The sequence below is a fragment of the Chrysemys picta genome, unplaced genomic scaffold (assembly GCF_011386835.1).
Source record: "Chrysemys picta bellii isolate R12L10 unplaced genomic scaffold, ASM1138683v2 scaf56, whole genome shotgun sequence".
Lineage (NCBI taxonomy): Eukaryota > Metazoa > Chordata > Testudines > Emydidae > Chrysemys > Chrysemys picta.
The window spans coordinates 12633-24257 of record NW_027052763.1 but is presented as its reverse complement, the minus strand read 5'-3'; the positions used below and the strand labels follow the sequence as shown (position 1 = coordinate 24257).

At 55.7% G+C, this 11625-nt stretch overlaps 1 long non-coding RNA gene across 1 annotated transcript in view; it reads right to left on the bottom strand.

Moving 5' to 3' along the window:
• The window catches only part of LOC135977876 (uncharacterized), a 32784-nt gene extending 25436 nt beyond the window's left edge, over nt 1-7348 (bottom strand). The window contains exon 1 of the long non-coding RNA XR_010595321.1: nt 5608-7348. This is a non-coding gene — a long non-coding RNA (uncharacterized LOC135977876). The remainder of the gene's footprint in view (nt 1-5607) is intronic.
• Between the last annotated feature and the right edge of the window lie 4277 nt (nt 7349-11625).

The following is an 11625-nucleotide window of genomic DNA, read 5'->3' as shown; positions in this document are numbered from 1 at the left end:
AGAGGACCCTCCACGGGCCCTGACCCCGCCCATTTCCCCACCCCCTAGCCCCGCCCCAACTCCGCCCCTTCCCCGCCCTAACTCAGCCCCCTCCTCCCTCCCACTCCCAGCTATGGGGAAAGGGCTGCCCCAGCGCTACCGGCTTCACGGTTTGCCGGGCAGCCCCCAGACTCTGCGCCCCCGACTGGCGCTTCCTCAGCGCAGCTGGAGCCCGGGAAGGGAAGTGTCTGGCTGGCGGCTGGGGGTCCGGAGGCAGGGGGGGCTGCCCGAAGCCGGTAGCGCTGGCTCGGGCAGCTCGGCTCTTAAAGTCTGAGAGGGGAGGAGCGGAGCAGATCAGAGCAGCCGCAGGAGGGGAAGTGCCCGGCCGGCATTTTCCCGGACATGTTTGGCTTTTCGGCAATTCCCCCCGGACGGGCGTTTGATTGCCGAAAAGCAGGACATGTCCGGGAAAAACCGGACGTATGGTAACCCTAGTCAGCAGGGGCTGCCGATCCGTCCCATTCACCAGGGCTGCCATCCTGCGGCTTCAGCATTAGTGGCTGGGGTGACTTGGGGAAAGGTCTCAACCTCCCCACATCCCACTTCACTGCTGCCAGAATCCCTCCTGCTCCCCCCGCTACAGTCCCCTCCCTACCCAACCTGGGTGGGGCTGGAGGACTGGGGTCTGAGAACTTGAGCTGTGGATTGGAGGTGGAACAGCTGTCAGGGGCACTGAGGGGGAAGTGGCAGGAGCTCCCCGTACAAGGAGGGGGGTTGCCACTGGAGGTCACTAGGAAGGACAACAAGACTCCATCCTGGGAATCAGGAGGGGGAATCCATCCCTCAGAGGTGGGCAGGGGCTGGGTGGAAATGCTGCTGATTCCAGGGGCCGTTAATCCCCCCTGATTCCTCGGAGGCGTCTGAGTCTCAGACAGGTTCTCGTTCCCTTGCAGCAGGACGACGACATGGCCAATGTGATGCGCCAGCTCCGTATCATGCGGCACTTGCGCCAGGTGCCCGAGGCGCTGCAGGGCCTGTGCCTCTGAGGCCACCAGCAACTCCCGCTCTCTGCTGCAGGTACTGCTCTGGCTCTCTGTAAATGGGGAGCTAGTGGAAGGGGAAATGGAGCCCCCTGGCACTCACAGAAACCCTCTCCCCTCTCTGTGGAGCAGGGTCCTTTCCTCTGCCCCCAAATTCCTTCATCTGGGACAGGAGCTCTTTCCCTCACACCCATTCCCCTCCCCCCTTTCCTTGATCTACCCCCATCCCATTCCCCCTGCGCCCAGGCAGAGCTCTGCCTGCCCCATATGGTGCAGAAAGGCCTGTGATATGCAGGGGGTCAGATTAGATGCTCTAACGGTCTCTTCTGCCCATAAAGTCTACTCATTTCTGAGAAACCGAGTGTAGCATTGGGAGCAGCCTCTGCTGTTTTACTGTCTAGCCGGCTTGCTTCCTAGAATGAACACTCATTGAGCGGGGTGATCCACAGAGAGTAGCTCTGTGACATACTGGTGGAGGGTCTGCAAGGTCCATGGCCACCCCAGCCACCTCCACCTTGCCTGCCTCATGGGGGTTTGTGTCAGAGGACACCTTCTCCTTCTCCTTTCTTTCTAACTTCTTAGGGCCCTGGCCCCTCGTTCAGCCACTCAGCAATTTCCTAAGCAGGCCGTGTCTTTTGATGTGGCCTGCTTCTCTGCCCCCAAAACAAAGAACTCTTGCTCCCATCTTGGTATTAGGCCACGCTTGTACACTTTCTCATGCCCTTCTCCCTGGGCTAACCTTCTCAGCACAGCCCAGGCATGCTCTCCTTCTCTGCTCTTTTTGTCCATGGGCATAGCAGACCCTGGGTTGATTTCCCTTTGCAGGATCTCTCACAGGTATTGCTGCTGCTGCATCTGTAGCTCCACCTGCACTTCCTTCTGCGTCTGTTGGTTTTCTAGGAGCTGCTGGAGAAACCCCTAGATCTGCTTTGGCTGCTTAGCCAGTCCCTGGAACTGAAGTGGGAAATCCAGCGACCAGCTTGGTCCCTTGATACACCTGCTTGGGGGAGGGATAGCTCAGTGGTTTGAGCATTGGCCTGCTACACGCGGGGTTGTGAGCTCAATCCTTGAGGGGGCCATTTAGGGATCAGGGCAAAAAATTGTCTGGGGATTGGTCCTGCTTTTAGCAGGGGATTGGACTAGATGACCTCCGGAGGTCCCTTCCAACCCTGATATTCTATGATTCCTTCAGCAACCAAGACTTCCCTCACGGATCACAGGGGGAACTCAATCCTGCCAACTATGCTAATCATAAATGAATCTACTCATCGTTAGGTGCCCCCTGGCGGCCAGGCATGGCATCACAGCCCTCTCGCTGGGCTAGCGTCCCCCATCCATGGTCGCTCCAGCACCACGGCAGTTTCTCTGCCTGGTAACTCCGGCCAGGTCACCACCTTTAGTCCACCCTTCTGCGGCCCAGCTTGCCTCACACTAAAAGTCCAAAGAGGTCTTTCCACAGACAGAAGTCCTTCTGCCATCGCTGGGGCACTTGCTCAGCCTGTAGCCCCCTTGCTGGGCTTGGGAACCCTCTCCAGGTGCGTGTACGCCGCCTCCTCTGAGGCCGGTAGGGGAACCCAGTCCCACCCTGACATTGATAGCAGCCCAGGGCCCTGGACCCAACAGCTAGGTCTGCACCTTTCTCTTTGCTGCACTTTTCCAACCTCTCTTCTCAAGTTCCCCTCCAGGCTTTCCTTGCTGCTCTGAACTTCCTACCTCGTTCTCAATCCTGTTGCTACCCCAGCTGGGCTGTATCACCACTGAAGTCTGGCTCTTTAGGGGGGCGGATATGGTGCCTCTCAGTTCGGGCTCATTCTGTAATCAGCTTTCTGTGAGTGCCAGGGGGCTCCATTTCCCCTTCCACTAGCTCCCAATTTACAGAGAGCGAGAGCAGTACCTGCAGCAGGGAGCGGGAGTTGCTGGTGGCCTCAGAGGCACAGGCCCTGCAGCGCCTCAGGAACCTGGCGCAAGTGCCGCATGATACGGAGCTGGTGCATCACATTGGCCGTGACGTCCTCCTGCTGCAAGGGAACGAGAACCTGTCTGAGACTCAGACGCCTCCGAGGAATCAGGGGGGATTAACGGCCCCTGGAACCAGCAGCATTTCCACCCAGCCCCTGCCCATCTCTGAGGGATGGATTCCCCCTCCTGACCCCCAGGATGGAGTCTTGTTGTCCTTCCTAGTGACCTCCAGTGGCAACCCCCCTCCTTGTACGGGGAGCTCCTGCCACTTCCCCCGTCAGTGCCCCTGACAGCTGTTCCACCTCCAATCCACAGCTCAAGTTCTCAGACCCCTCTCCTCCAGCCCCACCCAGGTTGGGTAGGGAGGGAACTGTAGCGGGGGGTCAGGAGGGATTCTGGCAGCAGTGAAGTGGGATGTGGGGAGGTTGAGACCTTTCCCCAAGTCACCCCAGCCACTAATGCTGAAGCCGCAGGATGGCAGCCCTGGTGAATGGGACGGATCGGCAGCCCCTGCTGACTGAATCCTCCTGTTCTCTCCAGCAGGGCCGGCTTTAGGAAGGGCGGGGCCCAATTCGAACATTTTTGGCGGGGCCCCGGCAGGGATGACTAACAAAAAAAATAATGGGAAAAAAAGCCTTTAATTTCTTGCATGTATTATTTACTTTCCATAACTATATAAAAAATAAAATTATATATTCTGTACATTGCATCATATATGCTGTTGATCGGTTATTAATGAGCTCCATTTCACGTGTCTGGGTCGCCGCCACTCCCTGGGGGTGTGCTAGGGTGACCAGATGTCCTGATTTTATAGGGACAGTCCCGATTTTTGGGTCTTTTTCTTATAGGATCCTATTATCCCCCACCCCCTGTCCCGATTTTTCACACTTGCTGTCTGGTCACCCTAGTGGTGTGCACATGTGTGGGTCCCAGCTGCTCCCTGCCCCCCTCATTGAAGCAGGTGTGCAGGGTGACTGCCCTGGGAACTGCAGGGCACCAGTGGACATGGGGCTGGCTGGAGGCAGGGCAGGGGCTCACTGGAGGTAGGGTCTGGCTGCAGGCAGGGCAAGGGGTGCGGGGCTGGCTGGAGACAGGGGTGTGTGGGGCTGGCTGGCTTTGGGCAGGGCCGCAGGGGGGTGCGGCAGGGGTTGGCTGGAGACAGGGCAGGGGGTGCGGCAGAGGCTGGCTGTGGGCAGGGGGTGCAGGGCTGGCTGCAGGCAGGGCAGGGGGGCAGGGCTGGTGCGGGCAGAACAGGGGTGGCGGGGCTGGAGGTAGGGCAGGGGTGCAGCAGGGGCTGGCTGCGGACAGGGGGTGCAGGGCTGGCTGGAGACAGGGCTGGCTGCCTGCAGGGCAGGGGGTGTGGGCTGGTGCGGGGACGGGGTGCAGCAGAGGCAGCTTTAAATAGCCCCCGAGCCCCCCGCTATCCCAGGGCTCTGGGGGCTATTTAAAGGGCCCAGGGCTCCCCTGCTTCTACCGCCCCGGCCCTTTAAATAGCCGCAGGAGCCCTGGGGAAGCAGCGGGGCTCCAGTGGCTATTTAAAGGGCCGGGGCGGTAGAGGCAGCGGGAGTCCCGGACTTTTTAAATAGCCCCCAGAGCCCCACAGCCCTACCCCAGGGCTCCAGCAGTGGGGGTCTGGTGGCAATTTAAAGGGCCTGGGGCTCCGGCCCCTGCTGGGAGCCCTAGGTCCTTTAAATTGCCCCCTGGGGAAGCCGGACCACCCTGGTACAGCCACAGAGCCGCAGGGAGGGGAACCCTGAGGTGTGGGGGCTGGGTGGGTACTGGGAGTTCCTCCTGAAGGGACGGGGGTTGGCCAAGGTCACTCAGCCCCGGGGTGTGGGAGGGGGACAGGCTGAGGGCACTCAGAGCCCCAGGAAGTGGGGGGGGGCGCTGAGGGGAGGGACTGGCCAGGGGCACTCAGAGCTCGGGGGAGGGGCTGTCCGGGGGGAGGGCACTCACAGCCCCAGGAGGTGTGGGGGGAGGAGCACACAGGATTTCAGGAATTCCCTGGCAGTGAAGAGCTGCTGGCGGCAGGGAGGAGCCAGCCGTGACAATCCCCACTTGGGATCCCTGGCTGGGCTAGAGGGTATGGGGGCCCGTGGCCAAGCTGCAGCGGAAGGTGACCTGAAGAAAATGCCTCGGCCTCCAGCTAGGAAGGGCCTGGGCCAGACAATGACCCACCACGCAGTGTCCCAGCTCCCTGCCCCACACCTGTGGGCCACGGCCCCTCCTCTGTAGGGAGGTTGGCATGTACCTTAGTGCTGCTTCCTCCATCCCCAAAGGCCTCTCCCAGCCAGTCTCTGGCAACCCCTGCCGTTCAGTATGCACATTACCCTGCTGTGACATACCGGGGGGAGGGGGAACCCCTCGGGGTTGGGGGGGCTGTCACACAGCTGGGCAATTTTACCCGGCTGGGCAGGAGTGACTGTCTCTCTGGAGCTGGGGTCTCAGCCAAGGTGTCTCTCTGCCCTTCCCCCCAGTAGCGCCCCACATTGAGTTCCAGCCCCACATTCACACCCACAAGTGCTGGTGGGTTCCAATCCCAGCTGAACACGCCCACCCGGCCCTAGTGCAGAGCAGAAGGGCCCAGCGCTTCCCCACAGACCCTCTGGCTCTCCGAGCCCGCTCTTACCCATCACCGCAGCACGTCTGGCCCATGCTGAACGCTGCTGCTCTGTGCAGAGAGGCTGGCACTTCTCGCTTCTGCCGTACGAGGGGCAGGTGCTGCTACCGACTGCTCCCCCTAACCCCCGCCCTGCTGCGTTCTGGGGATGCTGCTCTGTTGTGGAGCTCTCAGGTGTCTTGAACTGGAATTTGTTTGGAGAGAAACTGCTAAGGAGCCTTATCAGCCCCGAGCAGAGAGTACCTGGGAGCCTGCCTGGGTCGGGCGGGTCTGGTACAGCCTCCCGCCAGATAAGGCTCTTCCCTGGACCTGCCACCCATTGGAATCTGGAACGATTCCCTCCGAGGTAACACCCGGGGCAGCCAGGGCAGGGCAGGGCACGGCCTGCTCCCCGGGAGCGTTAGGGCTTTCAGGAGTCAGAGGTGCCAGCGGAGCAGGTTGTACGTTAAAGCAGCAAAGGCAGTTGGGGGGCAGAGGAATTGGGTGCTTTGCCATTGCACTTGATCAGCTCAATTTGAAAATTCTTTCAAAGGAAATCCAGATGTATACATCTGACTGGGGTACATGTACACACATACACACGCACACTCACATGTGCACACACTCATGTGCACATACACGTACACGCATACATACACACATGTACACATACACATATGTACAGATGTACACATACACGCACACACGCTGTCCCTGGAGCGCCCCAGGATGCGACTGACGGGGTGGCTGGCTATTATGGAGGCAGAAGGGGGTTGGGAGAAAATAATCAAGAAGAACTTTTGCTGAAAATGCAAACCTAAGCTGGAAATCTGTGCAGGGCTGGGTCAGCGAAAATGATCTTTTGAGCTGTTCTTATTAACCGTGGTCCTGTACTTCCTGGTTTGCGTCGGACCCAGGCAGGAGACTGGGCTGCTCTGAGCTGTAGAAGCCATTGGAATGAGCCAGGTCGGAATGAGCCAGGCCCTCAGAGCCTTCTGTCACCAATCGCCCCAGCAGTCACTGATCCACACCAAACCACGTCCTTCCAGTCAGGCAGTTTCATATGCACACGTCAAACCCTTGGTTTGCCACTCAGACACCACGGTGATGGGCACAGTAAGGACCGAGAGACGCTAAACAGGCAGACAGACAAGGAAATAGTGGCCCTGCCTACAGGTGTGTGTGTGGTGCAAACGGATGAACACCAGTTGCTGGCTGAAGGCACAACCTTAATTCCTGCATCTCCTGTCTGTCAGCTATCGTTCGCTTGGCAGCCTGAGCTCCGATTTCTAACGCAGCGTTTTGCTCTGGCCTATTGTGGTTCTCATGTCCGGGGGCGCCTTGGCCCCTGGTATCAGGAGCGGTGCTAAGGAGGCTGCTTTTCAAAGGTCCTTAAGTAGGGTTGCCAACTTTCTACTTGCACAAAACCAAACGCCCTTGACCCAACCCCTTTCATTCCCTTCCCCAAGGCCCCACCCTCACTCACTCCAGCCCAGCCCACCTCTCTCAGTCGTTCGCTCTCACACCCTCACTCACTTTCACTGGGTTGGAGCTGGGGGTTGGAGTGCAGGGAGGGGTGAGGGCTCCGGTGGGGATGCGGGCTCTGGGATTGGGCTGGAGATTAGGGGGTTGGGGTGCCAGAGGGGGATCCGGGCTGGGACAGAGGGTTGGGGTGCGGACTCTGGGAGGGAGTTTGGGTGCGGGAGGGGGCTCAGGGCTGGGGTAGGGGATTGGGGTGGGGGTGTGGGGTCTGGGAGGGATTAGGGTACAGCAGGGGGTTCCGACCTGGGGCAGGGGGTTGGGGTGCCGGGTGTGAGGTCTGGGAGGGAATTTGGGTGTGGGAGGGGGTTCCGACCTGGGGCAGGGTTTCTGGGTGCGAGCTCCGGCCAGGCGGCGCTTACCTCAGCCAGCTCTTGGTCAATGGCACACCGGTGCTAATGCAGGCTCCTGACCCCTGGTCTCCCTCCGCTGGCAGGCTCTGAGCAAGGCCTGCCCAGAGAACATGGATGACGAGCTCTCGATCCTGCTGACAGCACCCCCCAGCACAGACAAACTCCAGCACATCTTGGAGGTGAGCAGAATGGGGAGGGGCCGCAGGGGTTTTACCTTAGCCCTGGGGACTCCTAGAAAGAAGAGACTGGAAAATCCATATTTCTATTGGATCCTTCCGAGTATGCATTGGTGATATAAACTCACTGGGTGACCTTGGGGTAACTCACTTCCCCCTTACGGCATCAGTCTTCTCCACTATCAAATCTACACTGGGGAAGAAGGACAGAAGCCCCGACAATCACCTTCACCTCTGGGTGTCTGGTCCTGGGAGCCGAAACCAACTGGACTATCTGCCCCATCTCCTAAACTGCCCTGTCTTTCCCTCCTAGGGCCTTGTCCTTAGTGCTCAGCCTGGCCCCTTCCCAGCTTGTCCCTGACCTTTAAAGGACGCTCCAAGCCCCTCCCATGCCTGCTTCCCTTGGGGTCTCTCTCCTGGCTGAGTACAGGCTGCCCTTCTATCTCTCAGCAGGCCTGGTGTGACAATGCGGTTCTGGCGGAACCCAATTGAGAGTGCCAACTCAGGACAAATTGCTCAAATAGGGCAGTTACAGCCCAAGGCTGGGGGTTTTTCCACCTCTAAGGCAAACCAAACCAGCCAGACTAAGAGGACTTCGGTCTCACCCCATTGGCTAACCGCAAGTCTCACAAGCAATCTCCTTAGACACTCCAGTTTCCCAGTATTACCACCAGTGCCACTCGTTATGGGGACAAATGGTTATGAAAACCAATACCCCAGTAAAAGAAAAAGGTTCTCCTGATCCCAAAGGACCAAGCCCCAAACCCAGGTCAATATACAAATCACATCTTACCCACAAATCACGCTGTTGCCAATCCTTCAGAATCTAAAATCTAAAGGTTTATTCATAAAAGGAAAAAGATAGAGATGAGCGTTAGAATTGGTTAAATGGAATCAATTACATACAGTAATGGCAAAGTTCTTGGTTCAGGCTTGCAGCAGCAATGGAATAAACTGCAGGTTCAAATCAAGTCTCTGGAATACATCCCCCGCTGGGATGGGTCCTCAGTCCTTTGTTCAAAGCTTCAGCTTGTAGCAAAGTTCCTCCAGAGGTATGAAGCAGGATTGAAGACAAGATGGAGATGAGGCATCAGCCTTATATAGTCTTTTCCAGGTGTAAGAACACCTCTTTGTTCTTACTGTGGAAAATTACAGCAAAATGGAGTCTGGAGTCACATGGGCAAGTTCCTGCATACTTTGCTGAGTCTCAAGGCATATTTGCCTTCTCTCAATGGGTCCATTGTATAGCTGATGGTCCTTAATGGGCCATCAAGCAGGCTCGGCAGAGCTAACACCAGTTTGTCTGGGATGTCACCCAGCAGCATAGCATAAGTTTGAAATACAGACAGTATAGAGCCAATATTCATAACTTCAACTACAAAAGTAATACACACATATAGACAGCATAATCATAACCAGTAAACCATAATCTTGTCTTAGACACCCCATTTGACCCCCTTTATACAAGATTTGCGTGCCACTACAGGACCTCGGTTGCAACAATGATCTATATGGTCCCAGATTATATCAATAACGTCACACCTGGGTCCTAGTCACAGGCTGAGTCTTGTCACGTGACCCCCACACTTATTCCCTTCACCCTAGGGACCTGCATCACCTCGGCCAGGTGCAGTTGAGCTCCAACCCCTTTCCTGGCCATCTCACCCTGGGACAGGTTGAAACTGGTAACCTGTGGGTAACAGTAACTGGTTGCTCCCAAAGGTGCTGAAGACACAATGGAAGAGGAAATCCTTTGGCCTGGATTGAAATTATTCCGACTGAAAGTGAATGAGAGAAAATAGGTCCAGAGTTCTCTTCCTAGCAGCAGAAAATGTAGCGATTGATAGAGGTTCAGGTCAGAAAGGACCATTATGTGCATCTAGTCGCCCCTCCTGTACAACTCAGGGCTAGAATGTGACCACGTGGTTCCTTCAGCCAACCATAGCATGGGACTGAGTCAGAGCACGTCTTTTGGAACGACATCCATATGTAGGAGAGCCAGCTGGCTACCAGAAAATCTCTCTTCTGCAGTGACGTGGGGTTAAGGGACACGGGGGAAAAGACATGGCGGCTGTGACTAAACTTAGAGCAGCAAGGCCAGGAAAACCAGGGTTAGGTCCCAGGCCTGGCTATCAGATCTGCTGTTTTCTATTCCTGGCTTTGGGACCATGAGCGAGTCTCTGCACCGCTGGGTGCCTCAGTTTCCCCAGCTATCAAATGGAGCTAATCAAGGTTTTGTTTCTTCTCCCCATTTTACAGGGTGGGAAACCGAGACACAGTTGGGACCTGTCTACACTACAGGTCTGTCGTGCGTTTGTAATCTGCTGACCCCCACATGTTGTTCAGAGCCTATGGACAACACAGCTCCTAAAGGTACGTTTGTTCTGTGCTTATCCCCTCTGTACCAGCAGGGCTGGACAGCATTTCTCACTGTGATGTGGGGAGCAGGTCCTGGGTACTAAGGGTCTGAAGAAGCTCTCAAGGACTAATTTTTTAAAATAATTGTTATCAATGAATTGGGAGAAAACATACAATCACTGCGGATAAGATTGAGGGGTGACAAAATACAGGCAGAGTGGTAATTCCTGATGGGGAGAGGGCAGTGATACAGAGTGATCTGGCTCATTCGGCCAGCTGGACCCATTCAAAGAAAACAAGTTTGAGCAGAGCCCAATGCAAGGTCCTATACGTGGCAACAAGGCACGCCGGCCACACCTCCAGAATGGGGACGTGGATCCAGGAAAGCAGTGACTCTGAAAAGGATTTAGGGGCCAGAGTGGAGAAGCCACTCAACATGAGCTCCCAGTGTGATGCTGTGGTGAACAGGGCTAAAGCCATCATTAGACGTAGGAGCAGAGCCGTGAGTAGGATAGGGAGGTGACACAGCAGCAGTGAGACTGCTATTGGAATACTGCCTCCAGTCTTGGTGTCCTCCTTTGAAAAAGATGGTCCTAGAAATTGGAGCTGGGGCAGCAAAGAGCCATGAAATGTTCTGAGGGCTGGAGAAAAATGCCTTCTAGTGAGCTATGGAAAGAGCTCAACCTGTTTAGCTTATCAAAAGAAGATTGAAGGGGACTTCATTGAAGTGTTGAAGTGCCTTAATGGAGAGAAAATACTGGGTATTAAAGGGCTCTCTAGTCTAGCAGAGAAAGGCAGAACAAGACCCAATGGCTGGAAGGTGAAAAGAGACAAATTCCTATGACAGATAAGGCACAAATATTCAACAGCGAGGATGATTGACCACAGGAAGAAGCTACCAAGGAAAGTGGTGGATTCTCCATCTCTTGATGTCATTAATAAAGACTAGATGCCTTTCCGGAATGTGTTTGCCCCAAAAGTAGCTATTGTGGTAGACAGGAGGCCTGTGATATGCAGGGGGTCAGATTAGATGCTCTAACGGTCTCTGCTGCCCATAAAGTCTACTCATTTCTGAGAAACCGAGTGTAGCATTGGGAGCAGCTTGTGATGTTTTACTGTCTAACCGGCTTGCTTTCTAGAATGAACACTCATTGAGTGGGGTGATCCACAGGGAGTAGCTCAAACCTCCAAAGTGTCAGCCCTGTGGCAGGACATTAGCACTGCAGGGGAGGGGTGGGTGTGGCAGTGACATCACAAAGGCCTTTCATGTCCTATCATGTTTACTCAGATCAGATTAGGACATAATAGAATGGCTGAAATAGTCTATTTTATTTGTATTTTATTATGTTGCAATTGTTAAGAGCAGCAACTACTTAGCTCAGACTGAAACATCTCATCTAATTTTTGAGATCTAAGTGTCTCCTCTTTGTGTAGCTCAAACCTCCAAAGTGTCTGCCCTGTGGCAGGACATTAGCACTGCAGGGGAGGAGTGGGTGTGGCAGTGACATCACAAAGGCCTTTTGCAGGAACTCAGCCTATTGGTCAAAGGTGCTGGGGAGGTGGTGACCTCACAGAGAGATGCTGACATCAGCCAGGCAGGACAGGGGCGCAGGGCCAGGGAA